The 12,033-nt window shown below is 44.0% G+C and overlaps 1 long non-coding RNA gene across 1 annotated transcript in view; it reads left to right on the plus strand.

The window, feature by feature from the left end:
* Positions 1 to 9,015: 9,015 nt before the first annotated feature.
* Positions 9,016 to 12,033, plus strand: part of LOC140913910 (uncharacterized) — a 34,360-nt gene continuing 31,342 nt past the window's right edge. Inside the window, exon 1 of the long non-coding RNA XR_012159691.1 lies at positions 9,016 to 9,170. This is a non-coding gene — a long non-coding RNA (uncharacterized lncRNA). The remainder of the gene's footprint in view (positions 9,171 to 12,033) is intronic.

Here is a 12,033-nt window from a genome sequence, read left to right on the forward strand (position 1 = left end):
CTTTGACAGTATTAATTTTAACATAATTTTAAAGCACAAAGGATTATTCTGAACGATACACAGATAAGGACCTAATGAGCACAAACATCAATCAAACAGCTCATGTGTTGTCCTGTGTCATCCAACTGGATAATGTAGGCCTTGTAGTTAGCCTTCTTTGTATTACTGAAGTTGCTTCTAATTTCTTAATTTAGAAAAGATGTCTCACTGATTTCTATTGAAAATCGAGAATTTACATCAGTGGTTTCTAAACTCTTTCCAGCCAGGAGCTCAGTAGGGAGCTGTAGCCTGTTGCACAAAAAGAACCAGCCTCCAACAACAATTTTTCAGTACAAGGCAAATTATGGTATCTTATATAGGACCTGATTGTCCAACCCTTACTCCCCTTGACTTCCATGGGACCACTCATAGCGCACAATACTACTCAGCTTGGGTGAGGGTATAACAATGTGGCCCAACTAGGGGAAACTGCTTTTGGATGATTACTGTTGTCTGTCTTCTTCTTTTCCAAGTTATCCATGTCCTATTGTCTCTCTCCCTTTTTCTTTTGTTTTGGGTCTCTCTGAGCCTCTCTGTTTTTCTCGTAAGGTGTTTTTTTTTGTTTTGTTTTGGTTTTTTTCAGATTCAAGTTACTGCCTGGAAAGTCAAACTGTAAACCTCTTGCTTTGAAGCCTTTTATCCGTGATGCAGACCATAGCCATAGAATCATAGAATATCAGGGTTGGAAGGGACCTCAAGAGGTCATCTAGTCCAACCCCCTGCTCAAAGCAGGACCAATCCCCACCTAAATCATCCCAGCCAAGCCTTTGTCAAGCCTGACCTTAAAAACTTCAAAGGAAGGCGATTCCACCACCTCCCTAGGTAATGCATTCCAGTGCTTCACCATCCTCCTAGTGAAAAAGTTTTTCCTAATATCCAACCTAAACCTCCCCCACTGCAACTTGAGACCATTGTTCCTCCTTCTGTCACCTGCTACCACTGAGAACAGTCTAGATCCATACTCTTTGGAACCCCTTTTCAGGTAGTTGAAAGCAGCTATCAAATTCCCCATCATTCTTCTCTTCTGCAGACTAAACAATCCCAGTTCCCTCAGCCTCTCCTCATAAGTCACATGTTCCAGTCCCCTAATAATTTTTGTTGCCCTCCTCTGGACGCTTTCCAATTTTTCCACATCCTTTTTCTAGTGTGGGGCCCAATACTGGACACAGTTCTCCAGATGAGGCCTCACCAATGTCGAATAGAGGGGAACGATCACGTCCTTCGATCTGCTGGCAATGCCTCTACTTATACATCCCAAAATGCCATTGGCTTTCTTGGGAACAAGAGCACACTGTTGACTCATATCCAGCTTCTCGTCCACTGTAACCCCAAGGTCCTTTTTGCAGAACTGCTGCCTAGCCGCTCAGTCCCTAATCTGTAGAAGTGCATGCAATTCTTCCGTCCTAAGTGCAGGACTTTGCACTTGTCTTTGTTGAACCTCATCAGATTTATTTTGGCCCAATCCTCCAATTCGTCTAGGGCCCTCTGTATCTTATCCCTACCCTCCAGTGTATCTACCACTCCTCCCAGTTTAGTGTCATCTGCAAACTTGCTAAGGGTGCAATCCACGCCATCCTCCAGATTATTAGTGAAGATATTGCACAAAACTGGCCCCAGAACCGACCCTTGGGGCACTCCACTTGATACCGGCTGCCAATTAGACATCGAGCCATTGATCACTACCCATTGACCTTGACAATCTAGCCAGCTTTCTATCCACCTTATAGTGCATTCATCCAGCCCATACTTCTTTAACTTGCTGGCAAGAATACTGTGGCATGACTTGCCCTTGGTGAATCCATGCTGACTATTCCTGATCACTTTACTCTCCTCTAAGTGCTTCAGAATTGATTCCTTGAGGACCTGCTCCATGATTTTTCCAGGGACTGAGGTGAGGCTGACTGGCTTGTAGTTTCACAGATCCTTCTTCCTCCCTTTTTTAAAGATGGGCACTACATTAGCCTTTTTCCAGTCTTCCAGGGCTTCCCCCGATCGCCATGAGTTTTCAAAGATAATGGCCAATGGCTCTGCAATCACATCCGCCAACTCCTTTAGCACTCTCGGATGAAGCGCATCCGGCCCCATGGACTTGTGCTCATCCAGTTTTTCTAAATAGTCTGGAACCACTTCTTTCTCCACAGAGGGCTGGCCACCTCGTCCCCATGCTGTGCTGCCCAGTGCAGTAGTCTGGGAGCTGACCTTGTTAGTGAAGACAGAGGCAAAAAAAACATTGAGTACATTAGCTTTTTCCACATCCTCTGTCATTAGGTTGCCTCCCTCATTCAGTAAGGGGCCCACACTTTCCTTGACTTTCTTCTTGTTGCTAACATACCTGAAGAAAACTTTCTTGTTACTCTTAACATCTCTTGCTAGCTGCAACTCCAAGTGTGATTTGGCCTTCCTGATTTCACTCCTGAATGCCCGAGCAATATTTTTATACTCCTCCCTGGTCATTTGTCCAATCTTTCATTTTTTGTGAGCTTCTTTTTTGTGTTTAAGATCAGCAAGGATTTCACTGTTAAGCCAAGCTGGCTGCCTCCCATATTTACTGTTCTTTCTACACATTGGGATGGTTTATCCCTGTAACCTCAATAAGGATTCTTTAAAATACAGCCAGCTCTCCTGGACTCCTTTCCCCCTCATGTTATTCTCCCAGGGGATCCTGCCCATCAGTTCCCTGAGGAAGTCAAAGTCTGCTTTTCTGAAGTCCAGCGTCTGTATTCTGCTGCTCTCCTTTCTTCCCTGTGTCAGGATCCTGAACTTGACCATCTCATAGAATCATAGAATATCAGGGTTGGAAGGGACCTCAGGAGGTCATCTAGTCCAACCCCCTGCTCAAAGCAGAACCAATGCCCAATTAAATCATCCCAGCCAGGGCTTTGTCAAGCCTGACCTTAAAAACATCTAAGAGAGGAGATTCTACCACCTCCCTTGGTAATGCATTCCAGTGTTTCACCAGCCTCCGAGTGAAAAAGTTTTTCCTAATATCCAACCTAAACCTCCCCCACTGCAACTTGAGACCATTACTCCTTGTCCTGTCCTCTTCTACCACTGAGAATAGTTTAGAACCATCCTCTTTGGAACCACCTCTCAGGTAGTTGAAAGCAGCTATCAAATCCCCCCTTATTCTTCTCTTCTGCAGACTAAACAATCTCAGTTCCCTCAGCCTCTCCTCATAAGTCATGTGTTCCAGACCCCTAATCATTTTTGTTGCCCTTCGCTGGACTCTCTCCAATTTATCCACATCCTTCTTGTAGTGTGGGGCCCAAAACTGGACACAGTACTCCAAATGAGGCCTCACCAATGTCGAATAGAGGGGAATGATCACGTCCCTCGATCTGCTGGCTATGCTCCTACTTATACATCCCAAAATGCCATTGGCCTTCTTGGCAACAAGGGCACACTGTTGACTCATATCCAGCTTCTCATCCACTGTAACCCGTAGGTCCTTTTCCGCAGAACTGCTGCCTGGCCATTCGGTCCCTAGTCTGTAGCGGTGCATTGGGTTCTTCCGTCCTAAGTGCTGGACTCTGCACTTGCCCTTGTTGAACCTCATCAGATTTCTTTTGGCCCAATCCTCTAATTTGTCCAGGTCCCTTCTTATCCTGAACTCAACCATCTCATGGTCACTGCCTCCCAGGTTCCCATCCTCTTTTGCTTCCCCTACTAATAGTTTGTGAGCAGCAGGTCAAGAAGAGCTCTGCCCCTGGTTGGTTCCTCCAGCACTTGCACCAGGAAATTGTCCCCTACACTTTCCAAAAACTTCCTGGATTGTCTGTGCACCATTCATGAAGTGTGGGGGAGTCCGGGCCCTGCACCCCCTTCTTGGGATTCACCGTGACTCTCAGCCAGCCAGTAAAATGGAAGGTTTATTGGATAATAGCAGCACAGTCTAAAACAAAGCTTATGGGTACAACCAGGACCCCTCAGTCAAGTCCTTCTGGGGGGAAGGGAGCTTAGACCCCAGCCTTGGGTTTCCCTGTGTTCCACCACACAGCCCGAAACTGAAACTTTCTGCAGCCCCTCCTCCCCCGGGCTCCGTCCCCCTTCCGGGACAGGAGGCCACCCGATTTCCCTGCTCTCCAACCCTCTAGCTATCACCTTGCACGGGGGAAGGGCCCAGGCCATCAGCCGCCAGGAAACAGGGCGCTTGCTACTCTCTGCGTCCAGACCCCTGCACACACCTGCCCTCCAGGGCTCTGCAATGACCATACACCCCCCATCCCACCACGCAGACACTCAAGAACTGCTCAGGAGAAACCGAGGCACCCCCACAGTACTCAGAGAAAACATCAAGAACAGTCTCACTTTGTCACACACCACTGTATTGCTCTCCCAGCAGATATCAGGGTGATTGAAGTCTCCCATGAGAACGAGGGCCTGCGATCTAGTAACTTCCGTTAGTTGCCGGAAGAAAGCCTCGTTCACCTCATCCCCCTGGTCCAGTGGTCTATTGCAGAGTCCCACCATGACATCACCCTTGTTGCTCACACTTCTAAACTTAATCCAGAGACTCTCAGGTTTTTCTGCAGTTTCATACTGGAGCTCTGAGCAGTCATACTGCTCTCTTACATACGGTGCAACTCCCCCACCTTTTCTGCCCTGCTGGTCCTTCCTGAACAGTTTATATCCATCCATGACAGTACTCCAGTCATGTGAGTTATCCCACCAAGTCTCTGTTATTCCAATCACATCATAATTCCTTGACTATGCCAGGATTTCCAGTTCTCCCTGCTTGTTTCCCAGCCTTCTTGCATTTGTGTATAGGCACTTGAGATAACTTGCTGTTTGTCCTGCTTTCTTAGTATGAGGCCGGAGCCCTCCCCTCTTGTGCTCTCCTGCTCGTCTTCCTCCCGGTATCCCACTTACCCACTTACCTCAGGGCTTTGGTCTCCTTCCCCTGGTGAACCTAGTTTAAAGCCCTCCTCACTAGGTTAGCCAGCCTGCTTACGAAGATGCTCTTCCCTCTCTTTGTTAGGTGGAGCCCATCTCTGCCTAGCACTCCTCCTTCTTGGAACACCATCCCATGGTCAAAGAATCCAAAGCCTTCTCTCCGACACCACCTGTGTAGCCATTCGTTGACTTCCACGATTTGACGGTCTCTACCCAGACCTTTTCCTTCCACGGGGAGGATGGACGAGAACACCACTTGTGCCTCAAACTCCTTATATCCTTCTTCCCAGAGCCATGTAGTCTGCAGTGATCCTCTCAAGGTCATTCTTGGCAGTATCATTGGTGCCCACATGGAGAAGCAGGAAGGGATAGCGATCCGAGGGCTTGATGAGTCTCGGCAGTCTCTCCGTCACATCGTGAATCCTAGCTCCTGGCAAGCAGCGGACTTCTTGGTTTTCCTGGTCGGGGCGGCAGATAGATGACTTAGTCCCCCTGAGGAGAGAGTCCCCGACCACCACCACCCGCCTCCTTCTCTTGAGAGCGGTGGTCGTGGAACCCCCATCCCTAGGACAGTGCATCTCATGCCTTCCAATTGGCAGAGTCTCCTTCTATAACCTTCCCTCAGATGTATCATCTAGTCCACTCTCCGCCTTAGTACCTGTGGAGAGAATATGAAAATGGTTGCTTACCTGTATCTGTGTTGCTGGTACATGGACACTCCCCTTTCTTCTTCTGGAGGTCACATGCTGCCAAATTTCTTCACCGTCCTCCTGTCCCCACTGTGCAGCCTGCTCTGAATCTTCAGAACGTTGTGCCTGTAGAAGCATATCCTGACATCTGTCCAGGAAATCTTCAGTTTCTCTTATGCAACGCAGGGTCAATACCTGTTGCTCCAGACCTTCTCTTCCAATATGGAGACCAGCTTGCACTTTGTACAGACAAAGTCGCTTCTGTCCTGCGGAAGAAAGATAAACGTGGCACATTCAGTGCAGGTCACAACAGCTGAACACTCCCCATCCATATTACCTTCCTTCTACGAGCTTCCTCGGGAGTTGTAGTAACTACTCAGAGAAGCCGGCAAGATGTAGGCCTCAGTGGGCTCTCCCCAGGCAAACTCCCTCTTTTAGCCTCTCTCTTTGCTGTTTGTGCTCAGCTGGTTCGCAGCTGACTGCCTTTTTATAACAGTCAGGCCCACTCAAGGCTCACCTGGAACAAAGCACTCCCAATTCACACTTTTCAAACAATCAATCAAGCACACGGTCAAACTGTCCCCACAACAGACACTCAGATACTCACCAACACAGCCCCCCTAATGCAGCACTTAGTGTACCTCCTCTCAGACAGATCACAGGCAAACTCCCTCTGTTAGCCTCTCTGCTGTTTGCCACTCTCGTAGAGTATTTAAAAAAGCATCAGATTATAGGCAGAGAATACTCGGAGGGATTACCATCCCTGCTTATCTAAGTGAGTAGAGGGAAATATGGAGCAGAGAAGGAAGAGGGGAACATAAGAATGGCCATATTGGGTCAGACCAAAGGTCCATCTAGGCCAATATCCTGTCTTCCCACAGTGTCCAATGCCAGGTGCTTCAGAGGGAATGAACCAAACAGATAATCATCAAGTGATCCATCTCCTGTCACCCATTCCCAGCTTCTGGCAAACAGAGGCTTGGGACACCATCCCTGCCTATCCTGGCTAGTAGCCATTGATGGATACTCCATGAACTTATCTAGTTCTTTTTTGAACCCCGTTATAGTCTTGGCCTTCACAACATCCTCTGGCAAAGAGTTCCACAGGTTGACTGTCTGTTGTGTGAGGAAATACTTCCTTTTGTTTGTTTTTAAACCTGCTGCCTATTAATTTCATTTGGTGACCCCTAGTTCTTGTGTTTATGAGAGGGAGTTAATAGGACTTCCTTATTTACTTTCTCCATGCCAGTCATGATTTTATAGACCTCTATCATATCCCCCCTTAGTCATCTCTTTTCCAAGCTGAAAAGTCCCAGTCTTATTAAGCTCTCCTCATATGGAAGCTGCTCCATACTGCTAGTCATTTTTTTGCCCTTTTCCTATAACTTTTCCAATTCCAGTATATCTTTTTTTTTTTAGATGAGGTGACCACATCTTCCCACAGTATTCAAGATAGGGCAATATGATATTTTCTATCTTATTATCTCTCTCTTTCTTAATGATTCCCAATAATCTGTTCTCTTTTTCGATTTGCTGCTGCACAGTGAGTGGAGGTTTTCAGAGAACTATCCCCAGTGACTCCAAGATCTTTCTTGAGTGGTAACAACTAACTTAGATCTCATCATTTTATATGTGTAGTTGGGATTATGTTTTCCAATGTGCATTATTTTGAATTTATCAACATTGAATTTCATCTGCCATTTTGTTGCCCAGTCACCCAGTTTTGAGAGATCCTTTTGTAGCTCTTTGCAATCTGCCTGGGACTTAACTATCTTGAGTAGTTTTGTATCATCTGCAAATTTTGCCTCCTCACTGTTTACCCCTTTTTCCAGATAATTTATGAATATGTTGAATAGGCATGGTTCCAGTATGGACCCCTAGGGGACACCACTATTTACCTCTCTCCATTCTGAAAACTGACCATTTATTCCTCCTCTTTGTTTCCTTCAGTTACCAATCCATGAGAGGACCTTCCCTCTTATCCCATGACAGCTTACTTTGCTTAAGAGCCTTTGGTGAGGGACCTTGTCAAAGGCTTTCTGAAAATCTAAGTACACTATATCCACTGGATCCCCCTTCTCCACATGCTTGTTGACCCCCTCCAAGAATTCTAGTAGATTGGTGAGGCATGATTTCCCTTTAGAATAACCATGTAGATTTTTCCGGACACGATTTCCTTTTACAAAAACAGAAAGGCGAATGGGGCTTCTCACAGGGGCAGGCATCTTCCCACAAAGATTTGATTGGAGCCATGAGGGGTAGATTCAAATGATCAGAGAACCAGATGCAGTTTCATGTGTTTAGTGTTATCACTAATCAGCCCCATTTGAAAAATTGCATATAAATCTGTCACAACCTTTTCTCCAATAAACTTGATAGCAAAACAATTTTCAAAGTTTAATACAAAAAAATTAAGATCTCTTAAAATTGCCCCAATTCAATAAACATTTTGCAAACATGAAAACAGGCATGTTTCAACTAAAAAGGATTTTGTTGTGAATATGCTGGCTTCTCCCACTTTGTGGATTACGGAGGACACATGTAGCTTCTGCTTTGACCCTGGTAGGCAGCTAAACCATGCAGTTATTATACAGTTTCTATCATCACACATCTTTGCTATTAACCTTTAGGTTTAAATGTTAAAATAGAACTCTTATTTAATCAATTAAAAAATAGCAATAATTACTGGAGTGATAATGGAAACAGAATGTTGACAAACAAAAATTCTAAGTACCTCAACATCTAATGGTGCTATTAAATATTAAAACACCAAGAATGATTTTTTTTTTTAAAAAAAAGCATAGAAATAAATCACAGACAAATGTGCCTATGCTAAAACTTAATAGAACTAACAAACAATAAAAGCAAAACTGAAACCTGCCTACGTACCTGCTTCAGCAAACAGCTAAGCACATGCTTAATTTTAAACACATAAGTGATCTCTTCCCTATTCTTCAGAGGCTTGATCCTCCATATTTCCAAGCACTCTGGCCCAAATCCTCCAATGCATGTAAAAGCATATTTAATATTAGGTATGGGAGTAGTTCCGTTAAAGACAATGCCTAATGTTAAGCATGTGCTGAAATGTTTTACAGTATCAGGTAAGTCAGCTCAGCACCTTGCAGCATCAAGCCCCTGATCATTTAAATCACACGCATAAGTCTCATAGGCCCTGATATGCTTATATTTTATTGAAGCCAATCAGTACTATTTTTAATTGAGATCTTCATTGGTCACAATGAACTGTTTAGCTGTCTTACATCTAGTGAATGGCCATGTAGAATGTTTAAGCAACTCTGGCTTTGCCTCAATCCCTTGATTTCGCTAGTCATTTATTACCGGTCCTCTAAAGCCTTATTTAATTATACTTTTTTTTTCTTTCAGTGACCTCAATAGACCCTAATAGGAAGCTCAAATAATACAGTATATGTATAACAGCATTTCAGCCAGGGAGGAAGAAGAGAACCTGACTACCAAACCAGAAGGGAAAACTGCTGCACACCAGCCTGGTTATTAGACACAGAGAAGATGTCTTTGCCATCCCTCATGGTAAGCAGGTGGGCAGATAGAATATATGATCATTAATTTTCCTTGTATCTTATCAATAATTAATACTTCTCATGTATATTCTCTCCTGTGTAGGGTGTTATACCCTGGTCATCATTGTAGTTTCTGAGCACTTGTGCATTAAGCCATGTAACTACACATCCCTCAGTGTTTGTTCTAGCATCCTGTCCTCAGAGAAGTGTGAGCAGTGAAGTGTCTTGTTTTGGGATTTTTTTAATAGTAGTGTGTCTATATATACATGTTGCTTTATGTTTGTTAGAGAAAACAAGGTCAAAGAAACATAGCTCCCACATCCCTGTTTTTCAACATACTTTGCATGTGCTATGTAGAATGCATGTATGACACCATGAACACTTAGAGCACTATGTACAATACTTCTTAGATGCTTAGTTTGACATATTTATTTTAATGTTACTCTACACTAATAATGGGCTAGACTGTTTCATGTGTGGCAACCCGTGTGCCACCCTTCAGGCAGCTGTAAATCTGGCTGAAAATGCCCAACAGACAATTCCCTTGGTGTAGGGAAACTCTCCGCTGGGCATTACTCAGCTACATCTGGGTCTACACCTCTGACTCCATCCCAGCTGTGGGAAAGGGGCAGGGAGGGGGCACAGCTGCTACACTATACCTATCCACCCCGGCACAGGGTACATTAAGGACCCATGCTAATGTTGTAATTTAGAGCAGCCTGGCAACAGCTCTAAGTGGTGTCAGGGCCAGTGCTGGTCTTTAGAATCAGGACAACCAAACAGGCTCTCTGGTGCCTCATTCTCACCCTTCTGGGCCAAACTGAGCTCTGGCACAGGAGAGAATCTAACTTCGGTGATTTTTTTTTTTTTAATGATGGACTGGCCCTTATTCCAGCACATGCTACTTACAGATGCAGTGCAGAGTAGGATACATTCCATTCGGCTGCAAGTGGCTGAACTCCTTTGATTTCTTGTTTCATATCAGATTAAGTGACTGGAAACCATTTGATATTCCTTTTCAGTTTTCAGAAGAAACTGGTTTATGGTTAAATCTTGTCCATATTAGAAAGATCCATATATACGCTAATGCACATACTGCTTTTAGGTGTGATTATCTCCAATCTCAAATCTGAGATATAGTTAGTTCTGGTCACTTGGATAGGTGACATCCTAGGAAAATGCAGGAAGTAGAGATTTTGGTGACTGAATAGGTGGTACTCTTCCCTTTCTGTAGGGGGCGCTTGTTACTGAAGCATTGACACTAAGTAGGGACAGTATGACATTGGATATACCATCTTTTGAATGAGACATAAAACCAAGGTCCTGACTCCTTGTGGTAACTGAAAGAGCACAGGGCATTGAAGTATTGCCTGAGTAAATTCTGGTTAATTAGGGTAACTGCATTCAGCGTACTTAGAACATCCCTTTTGCAGCTTCATTTGGAGAATTTATTCTTTGTGAAATCTCTTCTGCATTCTATCTTGTTTCAGACTGGCTGGCGTATTCTGCTGCAGAGGTAGCTGCATTTCAGTGGTGGGGTGAATAACGTCTGTGTATATAATTTGGAATGCACTGTGGGATCCTAAATAAATGTAATATTTTTACATAAACAGTGTTGTTTGTTGTTGTTTTTTTTAAAATAGATCAGTATCTTATATGCATCTGTATGTTAACATCACCTGGTTAGGTGCTACTCCCAGGGCAAACCACAGGCTGAGAGCAGTGAAATCAATGGGAGTTTGGCACCTAGGCACTTTTAAGAAGCCCACTAGGCACGTGTCTGCATCTTTAGGTGCCTGAAGACCTTTAAAATTGTGGCCCTTAGTTCTATGGTACATAGAGCTCCACTCTTCTGGTGGTCCTGACTACACACACGCAGCCCAACAGCCAAATGCTATTTCAGGTTGCCACCTGCAGCCCTATCTGACATCTGCTGCCACAGGCCACTGCAGATGTTGAATTCCTGAGCTTTCTTACCTTGCTGCCTCCTCTTTAGCTGTACTTCTAGACTTCCTGAACAACTCAGAGAGATCACCTAAGGACATAGAACCTCATAAATCAAGGGCTTTCAGGCAGACAGGCGCAAGATGAGGTAAGGGGCCTCTCCCAGGTACTAAGCATGGGATGGAACCAGGCATAGGAACTGGATGAAACCACATGTATATGAGATTTGGGTCCAAACTGGAATCCTGGATCCAAGTCACCCCTGAATTTTGGGAAAGCTGGGATCTGGATCTGAACTTGGTGACTTATTCAGTGGGCCCGAATTGGAAACCCAAATTTGTGAAAAGTCTGGATTTGAAAAAGAACTCAATACTCTAGCAATATAGTCTTCAAGTAGATGTCCATGAAGTCCAGATCTGGCTCTGTCTAAGTATCTGGATATGGGCCAGATTTTCTTTTTAAAATAATCTTAAGTTTCTTTGTCATGAAAACCTCTTATATATTTTCAGACCTTTCTTTCAAAACAGCTGGTCTAATTACCAAAGCAGAATAAAAGTAGAAATTACATTAAACTATGTATTTGTCAGAAATTATATAGCTTTCTATACTATTTACAGGTCACCAGTGATATAGAATAATAATACTTACCTCACGTGGTTGTCATAAGGCTTAATTCATTAATGTGTTTAAAGCACTTTGACAGCTTTGGATGAAAAGTGTTGCAGAAGTTCAAAGTATTATTAAAAGAATGAATGAGATTAATGTTCCTAATGTTTTTTTTTCTCACTGTAGATTTTGCCTGAAATCAAAATCAAAGTCATAGGTTTTTTTATTTTAAAACTTTTTCTGTAGCTGATCTTTATTGTAAATAACTCTCTCTTTCTCTGTGGTCTGTCTGTCTCTCTTCGCGTATTTCTTGATGGATACTC

Source organism: Lepidochelys kempii, chromosome 6 (genome assembly GCF_965140265.1).
Source record: "Lepidochelys kempii isolate rLepKem1 chromosome 6, rLepKem1.hap2, whole genome shotgun sequence".
Classification (NCBI taxonomy): domain Eukaryota; kingdom Metazoa; phylum Chordata; order Testudines; family Cheloniidae; genus Lepidochelys; species Lepidochelys kempii.